The 17,147-nt window shown below is 34.8% G+C and overlaps 1 pseudogene; it reads left to right on the top strand.

Annotated features, from left to right (window-relative positions):
- The first annotated feature begins 3,109 nt into the window (after window positions 1-3,109).
- LOC132034597 (F-box protein SKIP23-like) lies at window positions 3,110-6,360 on the top strand (annotated as a pseudogene).
- The last annotated feature ends 10,787 nt before the right edge of the window (window positions 6,361-17,147 follow it).

Raw genomic sequence — 17,147 nt, 5'->3', positions numbered from 1 at the left:
ATAGAGGATGTTCCGGCGAAGTTGGCAAGCTCCATTTGGCCGGAGTGTAGCCGAGTCGGAAGTACACGTGCCGGGATTCACGATTACGGTTAGAGACTTTGCGGACAGAGTCGTGGGTACCGGGGAGTTAGTCCGTCGGTGGCTTGGTAGGCCAATGTGTCGGTTTGTATTACGACACAAGTGTTATACGATTACAAATTCGAATTGCTCGGAAAGGGAAAGAATATTTTAGTAAGCTTTGTCATATGTGTTTGACTTAGAGAAAAAAAAATTACGCTTGGAATAAGAGTCGGAGGGTTCGCTCGGCCCTAGGTAAGGGTCGGGTGGTTCGATCAAGATTGGGGTGTGACAAAAGCGCTCCTTACTAGAATTTTTTCATATCCAAGGCTCAAACCCTAGACTGCGGTCAAGGGAAGCGCGGCCTCATCCGCCGCACCACATCCTTTGATAGTATAATATCCTTTATTAAAAAGTAGACTTAGGTGGGTTTCCCTTGGCAATTTTTTTAAAGAGAAATGAAGATGTACACTTACATATAAGTTTTATAGACATTTGTTTATCTAAAAGCTGTTTTTGACTTCAGATCTAATAGATCAAATTTAACATTTTATGTTAGTTTATTTTTTGACACTTACTTTTATATTTTTTTTCTCTATTTTTCATTCTAAACTAATAATAACAACAACAAAAGAAGAATGAAAGGTAAAAACAAAATTAAAAGCGAAAAAAGTATAATATGAAATTCGAATTAAATCGTAAGAATCTCGTATATATTTAGTCATATCCGTTTTCTTTTCCTTTTTTTCTCTTTGTTTTTCATTTTCTTTCTTAGTTCCCTACCGCTCATTTTTCATAAAAATGTCAAATTCATCCGTGCCCAAGTGGAGGAGAGCGATTGTAAATTCAATATATAATTACAATTCTTTTATTGTATATACTCACGAAAATACTTCTTAAATAAATAAACACTCAAAAATATTTGAATTTCATTATTCATTTATATCTCTCACACGAGAGCATGCTTGTCGGTTGTCACCTTGGATACTCTTGTTGTCTTGTACTTTTAGTTTATAACAATTTTGAGAATACAATTGTGTGGTTTAGTTTCTTAACAAAATTGAAAATTTTAAGTTTTTTTTTTTTTAATTTTATTTCAATTAGATATTTTTAGAAGATAAAATCATAAATAACCACTATTTCATTAAACCATCACTTAAACCTAAAATATGATTAAAACGTATCATTTTGTTTAACAATTAAATTATTTCATCAAAATATATGTACTACCAAATTAAATGGCGATTGTGATTTTATTTTTTCAAAGAGCGACGAAGTATTTTGGAAAAATAATAATAACTAAAAGTTAAGGGATATACCATAATGAATGAAATAAGCAGATTTCTTACCTTCCATTTCTACTACCACCTTTAATTTGTCTTCCTTCTTCCATTATTTCTTCGTTAGTCAATTAATTCTTGTCTTAATATATATATAGAGAATAATTAAGAAAATAAAAGTTAAGGAAATCGAATATCTTAAAGATAAAATCTCTCTTCAATATTCCTTTTGAACATAAAATTACTACGAATCTACATAAAGACGAAAATGAAGTATGGAATTGCATTTATAAATTTTGAGATTATAACATTACACGAAGACCTCAAGAATTGCCTCGTCTCTTCCGTCTTTCAACTATATTTTACTCTCGCTTGAATCACCTAAGAACTCAAGCAAACTCCTTTAAGGTCTTCATCCTATAAGCGGACAAAATGGAAAAAAATCGGGTACATAATATTAATTTCGATAAATGGTAGAAGAAAATCGAAGCATATTTAATTGAATCATAGTTCTTAGACTTAACTAGAGTAAGGAAAGGAAAAAAATGCAACAATAAAAAATTTGCAATAACAAAAAAATTAAACAGAAAGATCTGTGATAAAACAAATCAATCTAATTATATTAGAAACAAAACAACAATGTAGGGAAACAAATAATCCGGCAAAAATAATATTACTCCCTCAATTCGTTGGCAGAATTAAAAAACACAATATCACTCTATCATATGCAAGAAATTTAACTGGATGAACAAAATGCAACTCTTCTTTCCGACTTAAATAGAGAAGAATTCTTATGCTCTATTGATTAAGAATTTATATAGAAAACAGTTACAATGACTTCATTAGAGAGAGCTAAAGAAAACAAACGGATAGAGAGGTGGAGGAAAAGGTATATTAAAATAATTAAGAGGTGTAATTAAGAGAATTAAGAGAGTGGCTTTTGAATTATTTAGTAGTAGCATTTGATTTTAAAATGAAAGAAAATCCAAAAAAAAGAGAAAAAAGATAAATAGCATTCTAGGCCATAGAGAGGTGCCACATCACCTTGTCTATGCCTAGCTTTATATTATATATAGATTACATAGAAAATTTATCTTACATAGTATTATAAAAGCTGAATCAGATTTAAAGTTAATATAATTTACTACTCTTCAAAAGTAACATGCTGGACCAAGGTTTCTGGACTAGTAGTTTGTACATTCACTAAACCATAATATTCGAGGGTTGAAACAATTGTTTCATCATACAAATTCTAGGATGTTTGAGGCGTTGAATAACTTGGTTTTACCGATGATGTCGATAAAAAATCGAGAAGAGCGATCAGAATTAGAAGGAAATAAATCTATTACCAGTACAACTGGGAATTAATTTTGGATAGAGGACAAATAGGATTCAACTTGCCTTTAATGTTTTTTTCCCTGTAAATTATATTATAATTATAATTAAATAGAAAGGTAAGTATTAATTACTACTTGTGAAAGTTACCGTGTTTACCATCGAGATTACCTGATTGTGTACAAAATCTTGTAGGTGCACCTAACTTAAACTCTTTCCATAATTACCAGGATACAAACTTTAAATAGGAGTAGCTATTTTGGCTGAGCAGAATCCCCTCAGTTGACAACCGTTAGTGGAAACCTAGCGCTCGGTTTGCTACCGCTTTCATAGAATATATAGCATCACAAGCGCGATATATACAAGGTTAGATTATTTTTTATGTATATATAGTAGACGCTTGTTAACCTGCTTCACAGAATGTATAAAGCAGAAGGATGGTTTTATACTTTTATCATCGCAAGCAGCAACCTATGGGCAGTAGAAAGTTCATTCCTTGGTCAGATCTTCCGAAAGAACTTGTCGAGATGATTGGCAAACTCCTCGACACACATATTGACGTCCTTTGCTTTCGCGCTGTCTGCACAACATGGCGTTCTTCAATCCCTCCTTTCGAGAATTCTCCGCCTTTACCTCTCAAAATTCCCTTCCCCCTCGACCTCGGCGACCCTTATGAACCTTTTAAAGGCCTGGTTATCATCTCTTTGAAAGCACTGTTTATATTTTCCAACCCCTTGACCGCGCTTCGCCTTGTAAAGGATGGTTGGTTAAAGTTATGAAAACAATGGAAGGAAAATTGCGGATTTTGAATCCACTAACCGGCACATTTATCAAGGCTTTGCCTGATCATATGCCTAAGGTATTGAATTTACTAGACTTTCGAGTTTCTCAAGTTTGTAAATCTTATCATGTCCAATACTTCAATTCCTCGAAACCTTCGTTCGGTGGTTTAGGCTATGATAGGAAGATTTTGCTTCTTACCAACCACAATGTAGGGACTGATCAAACCGCCAATAGTAGTTTTTCTTTATTGGCAATTGATCGTGAGGATTCGTCACAGTTTTATTTGAAATCGGGGGATAAGCAGTGGACTAGGTTAAAAAATGCATACCCCGGTTGCCATATCGTTGATATCATTGTGTACAAGGGGAATTTTTATGCTGTTGATCGAGATGGAGAGACCATGAAATTTGATTCCTCATTTAATAATACGAAGGTAGCTTCCAGAGTATTATCCGATTTGGGTTTCTTGAAGAAACGATTGGTGGAATCAGGAGGGCAGTTGTTTTTGGTTGATAATACCCACCTTGAAATTACAATGTACCGACTGGATGAAGAAAAAAATGTGTGGTTTCAAGTGCATACTTTGGGTGATAAAATATTCTTTGCAGTTAATGACTGTTGCTTCTCTGTTTCTTCACGCGATTTTGGTGAGTACTGCAAAGGAAACTGCATTTACTATGTAAAAGAAGGGACGTATGCTTATGATGAAGACAGTGAAGATGACATAGGTGTCTGTTGTTGTTGTGGTGACGATCGTTCTCCAATAGCCGTTAGAGATGTTATTGGTGATTACACGATTGGCGACACTGTTAGCTATGATGATCACCATATTAATCACTCATGTGGTGATAGTGATGATAGATATAAAGGAGTATTTGATAATAACGCGGGTGTGTTTCTGATAGAAGATGGTGAACGTGGATCACTGTTATCATTTCTTGAATATGCAGAAATTTTATGGCCACCGCCATCTTGGCTTAATAGTCAGGATCACCCTCCTTCACATGCTCATGTAAGTTTTCAAAATCTCACTCTCTGTTTCATAGAGCTAATATTTTGATGTTTAATTTACCATGCAGTAAAATAAAAAAGAAATAGGAAAATTTTGGCAGTCTTAGCACCCTCTTTCAGTATGCAAAAAGTATTTACAGCAACCAACTCAAGTTACAATAGTTAAGTGATTTAATGTCAAAAAATATTCATTAATTAACTATTGTTAAGTGATAGAAATGTATCTACAAACACATATCATACATTTATTTGTTTGGTTTAAATACCCTATACGAGTAAAATTTTCCAATGGCACAACCCTATACATAGCTATCTCATTCTTCAGAAATTTATATATAGTTAGTTGAGAAGTGTTTGGCCTAATTGTAACTTACCAATAAATGCAACGATCTTCTCAATTCCCAACTGATGCAGCTGGCCTGTTTTTTAATTTAATTCCTGGAATTTGTGAGTAGGGAACCACTTAGTAAATTTAATTAGCGTGTTCTTTTGCAGGAAATTGCAGAGACGTGATTATGTATAAATAAAAAAGGATGAGGCAGCAAGATCAAGTCACGAGGAAGAGATGCAGTAGTTGTTTCGTCTTTGCTTTTGCTATTATATTGTTTTTGTTTCTTTTGTGTTACTAATGGCTAATGAACAAGATTTTAGGATCAATGTCGCCTTTCTATTATTCACATGTGGTTTTTATTCTTTTATAACAATCTATAGTATGTCCTATTTATAAATTTCCTTGGCGTTAAGTTGATCATTGCCTGCATTGTTAAAAGCAAAAGAAGTGGTGCGAGGGTAGTGTATATATATGTAATCAAAAGAAGAATCCTACCAAAAGTAGCAGTTTTTCTACTATTGAGGAGAAACTAGTACAAATTTCCACCTTTTTCAAGAAGTAGAAGCAAAAAATTTGTAATTATCTCAAGATGAAGATATCCTTATAAAAAGTTTATGTTTACCAAACTATTGCTCCTTAATTTAACTCATATATCTCTTATAAATAAATACAACTCTCTCTCCCATTTATTGTAAACCACAATTACGTTGGGGATTAGGCAATGCCTAATCTATGTATTGATAGTAACAAAAATACATAGTCGGTGTGTTGAATTTTTGTCCAAACCACCTTGAAAAATATGAAGGATGAATAACTTATCCTCATACAAAAAGGTCTCGGTACGAATCTACAAGGGATTGAGCCTGAGAGAGTTGGGTATCCTCTAGGATCCATAATAACATTCAAAAGAAATATACATATGCCAGAACCAAAAACTCAAGAGTAGTTAACCATTATCAAAAGGCATAATACATAAACAGACCCTCAAACTTGCCCTCAGCTGGAAAACATGCCCTCCAACTTTGGGTGTGCACAAGTAGGCACCTCAACTTGTCTTCACTTTGTCAGTTGAACATTTCAACTTACAAAATGATCATCTAATCACCTCCAAAATTTATGTGTTACGTCAGCATTTGTGTTTACGTGTTCAGTTGAAATGCCTACTTGTGCACAGCCAAAATTGGAGGGCATACTTATCAGCTGAGGCAATGAAGGCTTGTTTATCTATTATGTCTTATCAAAAGTAAAAAAGCTTCCTCTGAGCTCTTATCATTCTTTAATAAGTTCTTAACTCCAGCGCAAAGAGTTAAATTCTGTGTGATGAATAATTTTGCTTTTGTCTCTCACTCCAACTTTGATAACTAATCCGCAAGTTGTTGAGTTCCTATAGCAGTGTTGAAATTTGTAGTTGCCTAGACTGTTCAAGGAGGTAATCTGCCTTATGAGGTGGATAATGTGATAGTTGACCTTTGTCTGATCATTGATTATATTAATGATGATCATTCATTCAGATTCAATGTCGACATTACTGTATCCATTGGTGATGCACCATTGAATCCATGAAGAATGATTTTGAGTTTTGCTACTGCCCCTGTCCCAATTTATTATGTGATATACTTTTTTTTAATCTATCACAAAAGGAATGATATATTGCTATATTTAAAAATAATTTAACTAATAATTTTTTTATTATTCTTAATGAAATGATTTACAGGAATATAAATATATATGGCTTGTTTTAAAACCATAAGTTCCAAAAGTATTATTTTCTTTCTTAAACTCCGTTGCTAGTCGAACTAAATCACATAAATTGGGACAGAGGGAGTATATTATTAGAGCACTGATTCATTCTAGATTATCAAACTGCCAACTCATTACGTATTCACAACTCTTGCAAATAAATAGGCAATCATGGAGGATGAAGCAAGAGCGAGGTTTTCGTTTTGCATTATCATATTCGAAACTCGAAATTGAAGAATGAAAATAATATATATCAATCAGTTTGATCTCTTAGTAATTTTCCAACTGTTGAATTGTAATTTCGTGCTACTAAAGTGAGGATTAACTAAAGGAGAGAAGAAAAGAACAAAGATAATTATTTCCAAGAAAAATGTAGCTCTTGATATATGCTAATTGTTCCTTTGTATTCTTGATTTTTCAAATAACCAAACAGACCTAGAAGCACCTTCACTTGAAGGGTAAAACTTGATAAATTCTAGCTGCAAATTTCTGAGAGTAATAACAAACTCCAGTGCTTCATTCATAGCCTCTCGAGCACCTACAAGTGCCTCTAATATTTCTTGACTTACAATATATTGACATATAGTGACAACATATTTGGTTTAGTATCTTGTCGTGTCTTTCTTCATACCTTAAGACTCTGTCTTCTGCTTGTTCTAATGCTTCTGTTATTATCTTCAATTTCTCTGTATTCTGCCTTTTCCTCAAGTTTGGAAAGTATAGCAAGAATGATGCTGAGAAGCCTATAATTGCACAAATGATGTTGCTTACATACATGGGGTCTCTCTTAGAACAACAATAACAACATTCAAAAGTAAATCTGAAGAAGGTGGGATAGGAATTCTCCTATTTTTGTGAAGTAAAGAGACTATTTTCACTAAATTTTGAGGCTAAAAAAAGATGTAATTACATCAAGATATGATAGAAAAGAAAATGACAACCGCAAAATAGCAAGATGAACAAATCAGGAGCCTGTCTTAGAAAAGGTCTCCAATTGCAAATAGTATCAGGGAAAGGAGGTCCGTGTTATATGTGAAGCCAACTGTGTCAACTTCCTTGCTCACGAGTCACGAGATATATATTGCCACTAATCAGCACCTCAATGCTTGCTTGTCAGTTGGCGTCAACATACTTTCAAAGTTATTCCTTAATCAATACTCCCTCCGGATCAAAAAGATTGGTTACTTAGTGATTTTTTTTTTTTGGTCAAAAAAAGTGTTCACTTATCGTAAAGAATTAGCCATTTTAGTAACGGGCGATAAACTATTGATTGGTGGCATAAATGAGCCATTTCCGATAGTTCGATGGCATAAATGAGTCAAATATTGATGAGTGGCATAAATGAATCATTTATGATAATTTGATGGCATATTTGAGCCTTTTCTGTATATTTTATAACAAAAAATTTATTTCATTATTGAAAATAATGTAACAAATTGAAATCACTTTTTTATTTTGCAACAGATAAATCATTTTCTATTGTTATATGGCACAAAATATATATACTCTTAGCCGAAGAGTGTATCAATTAATTCCAATAAAAAATTAATGATGTGGCCCACAATAATTGAAATCAAGAATAAAAACATAAAACTCAATCATTTGAACACTGGCAGGTGTAACGAATGAATTACGGGTTCAACTAAACTTAATACTTTTCACGCGGAACTTAGATATACATGTAAAAATCACCAAATAATTAACAAATATGTATTACATTTTGAATCCACAATTCTAAAAGTGAATGAATATATAAATTATAAAGATTGAGCTCATTAAGGTAAAATTCAAAATCCCTATCTACACATTAACCAATATAGAACTATCCGACCTATGAACCCGAACTGTATTACATGCATGAATAGATTAGCGATATGTTTGAAAAAAGATGCCCCTTATATTTTCTATAACCTTCGGATGTTTAACTATATTGTAATCCATAGACTAGGAAAAATGCCATTCCTGCTGCCTATTAAATTCAAATTGTTTTTTACGGTTGAAATGCTTTAAAAAAAAAAAATTGTGAGATAACATGTGTGAGAATTTAATTAAATAGGTCATACCGATTTATTAGTCGACGTGGATAAACCCAATCCATAATAACATGACCAATCCGAATTTATCTTTTCAGTAATTGTTGGGGCTGAATTTATAAAAGTTCACCATATTTAAAGAATGAAGAAGCTGAGTAGAATCTAGAATTGGAATCGATTGGAGCTTCTTTACATCAATTTTGACTTAAAAATGTAACTTCAAGCGAACAAGACAATGTTTTCTTTTAAATCTATTCAGTTACAAAAAATGAAGTATTGAAAGAATTGTGGACTGTTATGCGAACAAACCATTATTACATTAATTTATGTCAATACTTGCGTTGGAATTGCATTTGTGCCGGAAAACTTTGAATTTCCATTTGTGAACAATCATCGAAGCTTGATTTGAAATTTGAACCGAAAATTTGTTGCAAGGTCAATTGGGGTATTTACGATTTCAAAATAACATTTCTACAAGGGCTCGAACGAAAATTCAAATTATAACCATTAATTTTTGTCGAACTCTTGAAATATTATATAAACTAGTTATAACTCTTGAGTTGTTTCATTTATAGATTGGTTAAGTTATATGAGTTCAACAATACTCATATTATAATATCAAATGAAGACTAAGTCAAAGTCAAATTCTGCTCGAGATCAAAATTGTAACTTTAACACATTTTCATGTTACTCATACTACTACAAGTTCAAAACCATAATCAATTTTCAAATATGATATCATTAAGTCCATTAAATCATCAAAAAATTCACTCTCTTAAACCTAGGGTAAAAATACTCATTTTCACACCTAAAATCGAATTAATTAAGTTTAAAGACACGTACATAATCAAAGTAATTAATTAAACAGGAATTGAAACTGACTAGCCACTTGGTGATGAAAATCCCTCTTTGAATCGCCTAAATTCGAAAACTCAATATGTAAAAGTGATGACATAAATCGAATCCTAAAATCTGTCAGTTGTCATGGGTCCCATTCAAAGATTAGTTCTGTGTTTTCCCATCTAGAATTATTTGCAAACGAAGAGATGTCAAAGCGATTTCTTACTTCCCAAACAGATCCTCCTATATCTATATATAAAAGCTGGTGTATCAAGAATACACAAGAAAAACACTTTGAGTTGTTGATTAATCATCAGAGATGACCAAATGTGACTTGCGCTTTGCAGAACTTCCCTCGCGATAGTGACAAACCCTCAAAACTCAGCAGCCATCAACAACAGTAAGCGACCCTTGTTCGCAAAAGAGGCTGCACCAGAAAAAATAAAATCAACAACTTAATTAAAAATCTCTGTCCATAACTCACTTGAAGTCCACGGGTCCCTTCCCGAACCCCTCAAACAAGTTCCTAACATAAAATTAAGCGCTAAAACTCAAAATTAAGGATAGGGTAATTTATATATATTATATATACACACACACATAAAACTTAAACTCTTTATTTACTGTTTAAATGAATATTTTGTACACTTAAACTCTTTATTTACACCATCAATATTTTTCACGCCATCAATGGAGGCTTTTGAATTATTACAAAAAAAAAAAAAAAAAAAGAAGAAGAAGAAGAAGAAACAATGGAAATGAAACAGCGTGTTGAACATAAAGTAGATCCAAAAAAAAAAAAAAAAAGTTTACTCGCACCTGATATTTATACAAAATCAAGGAACTTTACTATCTAAAAAGAGGGAATACAGGCACCTGTCCGTCAACATGTGTGCATGTTGACATTCACTTCACCTTGAGGGTATTTTGGTCATTGCAGTAGTTTTTATGCATCACTTTGCTTGTACTGTTGTCTTTAATGGTTGGTTTTGAACAATTAATGACAATAAAGCTAGACAACTTTTGATACAGTAATCATCTGACTCCTACCTCTCTAAAGTGGGCCCAGAAGGATATTTTAGTAAATGTAATAAAATGAAGCATTGCTACTGGTGGAGAATGAATCTTACTGTAGCTTCCATACAAATATTTTGGCTCCTTCACTAATTTGCCCTTATGCTTATATCATCAACCGTCTTATTTCTGCTAATCTTTTTCCAACTTCTCAATAATTTTATTTTCTCAGTGATCTTTATTTGTTTGAGGGATAATATATCATAACCTCGAATTTGCTTGATAGTAGTACTTTTTCATCATATAAAGGAGTATTGTTTATAGTTCATATGCTTTCTAATTCCAACACAGGATGAGATAAATTTCTATTCAGGGAAACCATTAGCCTCTATTTAGGTGTAAGCAATTTATCACAATCTACAATCATAAAAAATTGTTCCAAAACAAAGAACATCTAAAAATATATTTTTACAATGATTGTTAGCTAAAAAATTTGAAAAGCACATACTCAAGATTTGTACTTCTATGATGCTAAATAAAGCTTTATATTATCAATCCAAAATTCATTAAAAAAAAAAAAAAAAAACTATCCGTCAATTCCAACATTTTACTTGTGTTTGGGCCCATGCACAGCACGAGGGTTTTATAACTAGTAATTTTAAAAATCACAAGTTAAAGTGAGAATACCTAATTTTTTAACCATAATAAGTGATTAAAACTTTGAGTAGTACATGCCTCTCATTTTTAAGTTGGTACCATCATGTACAGGTAAATCCAAATGCAGATCATATCATGTTGAATTAACTCTGGGAGGAGCATGGTCGATTTGATCTAGAGGACATTATTATTGGTCGAATTGTGAATATTAATGCAATTAAATTTGTTATTCGAGACTGAAGCTTTGTTTTTCTTCTTTTTTACTTTTTGGGATACTAATTAAATGCAGAATACCCATAACTGAAAATACAATATTTATATAAGTTTGACAGAGATGTCACCGTAAGCAAGCCAAAAAAGAAACGGTCCTAAGTCTAAAAGTAGACATTTGAAAGTCAAGAAAAGAGACCGTACAGAAAATCAATTAATATCCCATAAGAAAATAATATTTAGTAAGTTTATATTCCATAAGAGAATAATTCAAATATGAATTATTCAACTTATTCTAAAATATCCCCCTTTATATTTGGATTAAAATGATAAAGAATTCTATTCTTTTTACAGATCGTTACACTCTCAATCACCTGGCTCAAGCTTATGATCAAGATGAGCTATGTTTTTCAGCTCATACCCTATTGGCTTACATTGTATATGTTGAAAGCTAGGTCACTTCCATATTTCTCAGCTTCAACACAATCGCCCCATGATTATTATAAACTCGACTTAATATCGTGTTTCCAGCTCATATTGTGGTTAGAGTATTAATTTTATAAGATTTGGATGCTGAAAAACAAATTAATTAGAAAGGTAATCTACCATTATTGGAAGAGCTTGAATTAGTGAGTTTGAATTTCGAATTTGACTTTGTTAGAAATTTGAGGAGGATGCCATTTAAGCTTGTTGGAAACAGTATAAGGAGTTTGCCTATATTTGAATTGGACTTGAACAAAAGCTGTAACTGAAATATGAAAATCCTAGGAAAAAAAATAGGCAATTTGCAGGATTGCCCTTTGCTGGGGGAAGTCTTTAATTTTTGTCCCTCAAATTGGTGGTCTTTAACTTTTACCCTTCGCTAAAAATCTCTTGATTTTGGGTTTGAACCTCTGCTCAATCAAAAATTTTAAAAAATTTCGCAAGGTAAAGTTTGAATTCAAAACTTTGTCTTAAGGCCAAATTTTACCTTTAGGCCAAAATAAGGTAGAATTGTCACCCCCCGCACCATGGCCTGGGGGTAACACGACACTCGATGCCTGACTACATGTGACCGAGCAAACCACATGGCTTGCTGACTCAACGTGGGCATGAACTGATGCGGAATAAACTATGATCGTATATAATTTAAGTAAAGTGAGGGACCATAAATCATAAGTCTGAAAATATCATAATGCGGAATAGTCTAAATAAACATAATAATAATAAGCCAAAATGGCTAGATGACTTTGAATATCTGGCATAACATAGCTGACTAGTCTATGAAACCTCTTACATGAATGTGACTACTAAACTGTTTACCGGGACAGGGCCCCCGGCATACCTTAACCGCATAACTGAAATAAACATAAGTAAAGCTAAAGCCTCGAATAGAATGGGGCTCACCAAAAGCTGATACGTGTTGAGTCCTAATGTGTTAATCGAGTCACCTATCAAATACGCATCGTGAAATGCGAGCCCTCGAAAATAAAAATGACGTCGGTACACTTGAATTATCTTGTTATGTAAAATGACCGAATGAAATAAACATGGCACTTGAAATAATAGAACTGAAACTGAAACTGTAAACTGAACATGAACATGAATATCATCTGACATGAATATGTACGTGTATCATGAGTAAAACATTTTCAGTGTGTAAAGATATCTGTGGGAGAGCATTAGTATAACCAGCATATAACCACTACATGAGCACGTAGAGTCTGATCTCTCCCCGATCAACTAAGCCATCTTGTACCTTGCCGGGGTACAAGACATGAACATGAACATGAGCATGAATGGATCCAATAACCACAATGGGTAACATGAATGTATCGTCCTAACAGGGGGAGTGATCCTTAACCTATCTTTGGCATACGTAGTTTCAGGCTATCTGAGCCTTTTCGGTAATCTATACAGCTCCCAAAACATGAACATGGATATGGTTGGCTTAGTAGCCCATGAATTCTATAACTTGCTTGTAAACATGATTCTTGCTTGTATTATAACATAAGGATACTATATAATATAACTTGTACGAAAACATGGAGACATGTAGGATTTTCATGAATAAGCATAATAGTTCATATCTTGCATGTAAAAACCCATGGAATGCAAGGTACGGGTTTTTATAGATTATAGACAGATTCTCAATAATAAAAAATGAATATTAAGAACACAATAACAAAGTAATCATACAAACATGATATATCATGGTACATGAACTTAGGGTTATCATGAACATGGCTAAAACCCTAGGTTTGGTGAACTCTTGTATAATCATGGAAGAACGTGGCATGGGGAAGAGCAAAGATGTTTCCACACGTAGATAGAAACTCTACATACTTGTAAATGCTCCAAAACTTGTAATAGAATTCCAAAAGCTTGAACTTTGAACCTTGAGATGGGTTTTCCAGAAAACCCTAGGTTAAGAATAGTGGAACTAGCTTAGAAATTGATTATACTATGATAGAATCGCCTGAAAATACGTAGAAAGGACTTACTTTGATGTAGAAGATGGTTGGGAACAGAAAACCTTCGTACTAGGGCTTGGGAATATTGAAAACTGATTCTAGAATGAAGTTTCGTATTTATACTTTTTCTTTGTTCGACGGTCTAAGTCTGGGTAAGTACGGACCGTCAACATGGATCGTCGTTTGTGCAAATCAGAGAGAATCAGAGAAGTGTATTTTGTGAAGCAAAAATATGGTGAAAGGGACGGTGCATTATTGACGGTCCGTCGATTCGATCGTACTGTCAGTAGTCTGAGAAAGTCAAGAGAGTTTGCAAAACGAGGTTCTAGGGACGGTGCATTTTGACGGGACATCGATTAATCGACGGTCCATCCCTCTGGCTATCGAATGCCACCTGTAGAACTGAGTCTGGTTTTTTCAAATTAAACTCCATTTTTGGCTTCCGTGATCCTGAGTCATAGACACGTCTTAGTTTAAAGGTACAAGGTGTTACAATATCTCCTCCTTGGGATCATTCGTCCTCGAATGATGGGTCATGGTTAAGAGTGGGACTGGACATGGCTTAAATATACGAACGTGAAGGAAACATGACATGAAACATGGAGACTGAATTAACATAACATGGTTACATAAAAACATGAATACTGAGACATTGAACATGGGCCTTTGGATACATGACATGAGCGTGAAACACGAGGCATGGCATGGATTATGGAAGGTTACCTTGAGCGTTCTCTGCTTGCTCTTCAAACAAATGGGGTTATCTGGATTTCATGTCTTCTTCGGCTTCCCATGTAGCCTCTTCAACTTTCTGTCTCCTTCATAAAACTTTGACTGAGGCAACTTTCTTAGTTCTCAACTTGCGAATGTGACGATCAAGGATTCCTATAGGGATCCCTTCATAGTTCAGGCCATACTTAACTATTGTAGTATCAGTAGGAATAACCAACGACGGGTCTCCCACACACTTCCTCACATAGACGTATAGAATCTTTGGATGAACAACAACCAACTCTTGTGGTAATTCAAGCTCATAAGCTACTTGACCAAGCCTCCGCAGGATTCTATAAGGTCGGATATATCTGGGGCTAAGCTTCCCTTTCCTCCCAAATCTCATAACACCCTTCATGGGTGAGATTTTAAGGAATACCCAATCATCAACTTGAAAGTCTTAGTCTCTTTTCCTCACATCTGTATAGGACTTCTGGAAACTTTGAGCCGTTCTCAAATTCTCCTAAATTAACTTGACTTTATCCATAGCTTGATACACCAAATCTGGTCCCAACAACTCTGCTTCAACAACTTCAAACAAACCAATAGGTGATCTACATCTTCGCCCATACAAAGCTTCAAACGGTGCCATCTTGATACTAGCATAATAACTGTTATTATAAGCAAACTCAATGAGAGAAAAGTTATCATCCTAATTACCTTTAAAATATAGGACGTATGCTCTCACGTCCTCGAAGTCGAATGGTATGTCCGTCCGTCTGGGATGGAAAGCCGTGTTGAGGTTCACCTTGGTACCCAATCAACACGAAAGGATTTTCAGAAGCTCGCTGTGAACTGAGCACCACAATCTAAAATCATAGACAATGGAGTCCCATGCAACCTGACAATCTCGCGAATGTACAACTTGGCATAATTTTCTGCTGAATCGGTGGTTTTAGCTGGCAAGAAGTGCGCTGACTTAGTAAGTCAGTCCACAATCACCCAAATCGAGTCATGTCTACGAGATGAACGAGGTAGACCTGTTATGAAGTCCATGCTTATCATATCCTATGTTCAAACAGGAATGTCAATAATCCGTTAGCCTCGGTGTTCGGCTTTGCTGGACAATTCAGACACTTAGCCACAAAATCTTCTACATTCTTCTTCATATTATTCCACCAATAAATCTCTTTAAGATCATGATACATCTGTCACGACCCAGCCCCGTGGGCCGCGACTGGCGCCCTATTTGGACACCCAAACAGACTTTCAGATCGAATCATTATAATTTGGCTTAGCTCAATTATCATACTCATCATTATTAGCAGAAGTGAAAATAAATACTATCTTAAGCGGTCGCGCGTGCAAGAGTGTCACATCAAAGTCAGAGGGGCGGCGGAATATACATCGCCGAACATATATGCGCATATACAAACATAAGGGCCATTATGGCCACCATAACAAACGGGACCGCATTCAGATGCAAATCATAAACAAATCGAACATACATAGGACCCGACCCACACGTATGACTACGGCCCTACAAATCGAAACGAACATATGACGGGACGTGGCCCCGCCGTACCCCAAATAATCATGTGTGCAAATGCGTATACATCACAAAAGATATGTACCAACATCCGGGCTCCGAATCAAAAGGAGCACCGTAATAGCGAGAATGTGTGGCCTACTGGCGGATCACGAACCTGCGTACTGCGGGCACGAAACGCGGCCCGAAGAAAGGGGTCGATACGAAAATGTACCGAGTATGTAAAGCATAAAATAAATCCAAACCATAACGAAGTGAAGGGTACGAGAGAGAAAATACCGGATCAAAGTATCGAATCGTGCGAAGACACGTGTACATAATGCAAATAGAAAATCATGCATAAGGCTCGGGAACGTGGTCACCACTCGACGCCGGTGCCACAACACGACATACTCCGAAGGTTTCAAATCTCCGTACAAACCCCGAACATATCATATCACACACATATCATATCGCGACGTCTCGCGTCAGCAAAACAATTCATAAGATTAGCCATATCACGGCATAACTCCATATACGTGGCAAGCCCATGGCGAGGTCTCGAAAACCGCAACACGACATACTTCCCGAATTTATCATGGTGCGCACGATCACAAACCGGCCGGGAACGTGAACGAAATCATAGTATAGGCACGAGCAGAGTAGTGCAGAAGCCATATGCAAATACATAATCAAATTCCAAGGATCGACAAACAAATACGTATACATATTCATATTAAGATCAGAAGGCTTAAAATAAGCATTGGGTCTGTCGGAATTAATATACAAAAGTTGAGAGCCTTTAGATTTATAAAACGTTCGAAAAATACTTCTTAACTATTCTCGAAAATTTAGTGTCGTTCACGTTTAGAAGCTTTCATATCACTTATGGAACGGACGGACGGAGTCTTAAATTCGTAGGCAAAGGTCCCGTCTTTATGTCAAACCAAAGTAGATTAAATAAGACAAACGAAAGGAACCTTGGGACTAGTGGGCCCACCTCGGGTCAAATCGAGGCGGCGGGCATAAATCACGAACTTTAGACTCTATGGAGTCATCTATGTAAGTTTCGAAGCAATTCCATCACATTTGCGCAAATTATGGATGTTCGAATAGTTTTCCAACAAAACATAGAAGTCATGATTCAATTGTCTTGAATGAATA

This window comes from Lycium ferocissimum, chromosome 10, assembly GCF_029784015.1.
Source record: "Lycium ferocissimum isolate CSIRO_LF1 chromosome 10, AGI_CSIRO_Lferr_CH_V1, whole genome shotgun sequence".
In the NCBI taxonomy this organism is placed as follows: domain Eukaryota; kingdom Viridiplantae; phylum Streptophyta; class Magnoliopsida; order Solanales; family Solanaceae; genus Lycium; species Lycium ferocissimum.
This window is presented reverse-complemented; position numbering and strand designations above follow the sequence as displayed.